Genomic DNA, 4,005 nt, shown 5'->3' on the forward strand with positions numbered 1-4,005 from the left:
TGAGGGGAGTGGGTAGAAGAGAATATTCTTCATGCTGTACTTTGGAGCACTCTACCGGTTATGTGGCAGACGTGGGTAGTTCATTACAAGTCAGTGTGGTGTAGTGGCTAGAGTGTTGGATTGAGAGTCAGGAGATCTGGGCTCTAGCCCTCACTCAGCCATGGAAATCCACTGGGTGACTTTGGGCCAGTCATAGACTCTCAGCCCGACTTAACTTCACAGGGTTGTTGTTAGGATGAAATAGGAGGAGGATTATGTATGCTGCCTTGGGTTCCTTGGAGGAAAAAAGGCAGGATATAAATGCAGCAACAACAGCAATAATAATGGTCCACTGCTTGGCTTCAGGTATAGCAAATCTGCCTCTGAGCTCCCTAATCCTAAATACGCTGTTTTATAAATGTATTTAACACAAATAAATTGTGGATCAGCTCTGAAGCCTTATTTGGAGGTACATCAGTTAATTTAACATTATATTTAGAAGTCACAACTAACATCTTCTGAAATAAAAGGGTTAGAGCTATTAAAGTCTATGACGCTAATGGTGGGCCCTTGCCACAGTTTGTGATTAAGGCCCGCAGTTTTGAAGAATTGGGAGAAGGAGACAAAGGAACTATGTAAAGTACAGAATGAAGGTAACAACTGATACGGAGGCAATGGGATGCGCATGATAATGCACTCCAAAACAAATGACCGATTTTAGCAAATTGACAGATTTTAAAATGTGAAAAATTTCGATATAAAACAGTTTCAGTGACAAAGGTATATCTTCAAGTGCTTTTTATTTATTGTTTTCAGTTGGCACTGCATTTTTTCAAACTCTTGGAATTCAAAAGTACTAAGCATTAAATACTTTGGCCGCCTTGAGGTCCAGTATTCGCGAGAAGGCGGGATACAAGTAAATATAATGATGATGATGATGATGATGTATGTGGTGGTTGGGTTTGTGTCTGTCCCCCCACCCCCCGCCACTGCCCTGTCCACCATTTGCTCTAGAATTTTATTTTATTTTGTTGTGGGGTTAATGGTGGTGTATTCAGGTTTCCATGAACACACTGATAAATATATGGCATATTTTATTTATTGCATTTTTATACCGCCCAATAGCCAAAGCTCTCTGGGTGGTAAAAATGGTCAAGGGAGCCAGAATATGGTTAGGCTCTGAGCTTCTAAAGGCCTTTTGGGGCAGCATTTCTTTATGCTGTTGCAGTGCGATGTACAACATGATATGAACATCAATATATTAGTAGTTTTGCTACTCTAGTCACTGTAGTTAACCTTTTGTGTCAGAGTAACTGAACACCATGTGGGCAAGATTGTGAAGAAGAAAACATTAACTTAGGAGGTTTTTCTTTACACATGGACCTATCCCTTACAAAGAAAGCATAGGATATGAAGCTGGCCAAGAAAAACCCCTCGATCGTTCCATCTAGCAGGAAAGGAATGACATATCCATCAAATTCTCAGCTTCAGTCCTAAGAACGTCAGCTGCACACCTTCCTGGGCATTGCTGGAAGACAACTTTTTGCATATAAAACTGACTTTTCCTGAACACCATAAGGGATCCCAGCTAATAACATGTAAACCAACCTATTGTTAGGTTATGTAAAATTTAAAGTGTTTTGTCACTTCTTTTGCTTGTCTGCTTTTTCTCTTCCTTTTTATATCTTTTACTCCCTATTCATAACCTTAATAAAATGTTTAACTTGGAATTTGGAGTGAAGATTTGGGATAAGCCCAAATCCTAATCCTTTACATGTCTTCCTGCTGTGCTACAGGTCTAGCCTTGAGGAAGTGAAAATGAGACCAGGCTCAGTTCAGCCTACAGTGAAAGGAGAGTCAGCAAATGGTTGCCCCTCCCTGGTTTGTCCACACAAGCCTTTTGGGGTGCTGCTCAACCAAGAGTAGAGAACTGAGCAGTGGTGGGTTGGACAGCTGATGGATGGACTGTGGGTTAACAGCGGTTCTGATCTAATGTCTGCTCCATAACGGATGTCCTGGTGAAGTAGGTGACTTCATCACAGGGATTTCCTCTGAAGACAACTGCACCTTCTGTATAGGTATGGCTATCATGCCTAATCTGCTGTAGCAGTATTTCAGCCTCCTTTGCTAGGTGTTGTATGTTTACAGACCTTAGCTGCAATGCCTTGCTATGTGTACCCATAGACACACATCAGTAGCAAAGGTCCACCTTTGAGAGTAACTTAAGTTTGGATTTTTCAAGGCCAAAAATAATCTTAACGTTGCTGGTTCTGGAAGAAGAGAGTGGTCTGCTGAAAAAAATACTCATTTATTTCTGGCCTTGGGGAATAATTCATTATGTTTTTGAATCTCACTGGGCAACAAAGGAATTGTAATTTGTAGTGGAATGTGGTCAAAAATGAAAAACAGGCTTTTCTGTGAAAACCTGGCTTAGTCTGTTGTCCGAAGAATGTGCATGGGGAAGGGCTAGCCTCCTGTCAGAGGCTTGCCCTGTAAGTAATCGTGAGCAACAGACCTATATGCTTGAGTGAAATGATATGGAAATGTAATATAACTCCATTCTCTGTGGTATCTTCCCCCATAATTTTCAGAGAAGAGATCGGTTCATTGGATATTGCATAATTATTCCAGATGTCAAGGAGCTGGAAAGGAGAAGGTTCTTCGCTTGAAAAGAGAAAGGCCAGGCTGAATGGTTGGGGGTACCTGAGATTAGAAGGGCATTTTCTTTCCAGCTCTGAGGAGATTTACAATTCATGTTAATTAAGCTTTGAGCCCTTTCAGTTATAAAGTAATACTTTCTAGCAGGGTGGATTTGATTTAAATCAGTTTGATTTAAATCAATGGTTCCCAAACTTTTTCAGGTAACCACCCCTACCCTACACTATAAAAATCATTATTCAGAATAGCGGTTTTCAACGACCCACTAAGGAAGATAATAACAATAAAATTCAAAACAGTAACAATTGAATATTCAAAATCGAATTACATTTTTTTAGTTTATTCAATTAAACATAATTGATGAACTTGATCCAGTGATATCATCTTTTCAAAGTTTGATAGTCGAATATTAGATATCACATTTAGTAATTAGGGTAGAGTACCTCACTATTCTGTAAATTCCTGATGTGATGAAGTGATACCAGTTTCCCAATGTCTGGTTTAAAGTCATTTAACATGAGTCTTAAATCACCATGTTTAGTAATCTGAAGTCGATTTCTTTGCTTGGAGAGAAGTAGGCAGACCACACTAAAACCACATTCCACCAAATACGATGTTGGAAATGCAACCAGGAGCTTCTGAACCACTCTCCATAGTGCAGGATAGCGATCAGAAATTTCTTTCTGTAACCAAAACTCCTGGTACAATTTCTTCTTAAACTTTGGCTTCAGCTCAATGTTATTTTGTAGCTCAATTGGCCCCTTTAAATGGGAAGCACCCGCCACAGGCTTGCCGAAGGAGGGAGGGAAAAGAGAGCAAACACCTGTGTTTTGCAGCCGGTGTGGCAGGGCACACCAAGCAGGGTATGTGTCTTCATTAGTGTTTTGGTGCTTTTGAAACATTTCAATTCACCGTTAAAAGGACTCTTCTTAAACAGTATTAATACATGTGTGGATTCTTCCCCTATATAGCTTGGGACCAAATTATCTTCTCCATAAAAATGCCCCTGGGTTTTCCAAGAAGCGCTTCTCCAGGTCTTAAAACCCAGGAGCATTTTTATGGAGAAGATAATTTGGTCCCAAGCTATATAGGGGAAGAATCCACGCATGTATTAAGACCACCTCAAGCACCCCCCTGCCACCCCCTTGCCTCTTAAGGCCCCCCTATGCAATCCCACTTCTCCCTTTGGGAACCACTGATTTAAATCACTACTCAGAAAGACTGAATTTAATCATGTGACTTCCCCTCCACACCAAAAGTGCACTCTTCCTCACTATATTTTACACAACTCAGAGTTACTAAAGACTCATTCTTGTTGGTATAATCTTAATATTTACAACCAGATAAAAGTTTCATTTTTAGACTAGC

Source organism: Elgaria multicarinata, chromosome 8, assembly GCF_023053635.1.
Source record: "Elgaria multicarinata webbii isolate HBS135686 ecotype San Diego chromosome 8, rElgMul1.1.pri, whole genome shotgun sequence".
Lineage (NCBI taxonomy): Eukaryota > Metazoa > Chordata > Lepidosauria > Squamata > Anguidae > Elgaria > Elgaria multicarinata.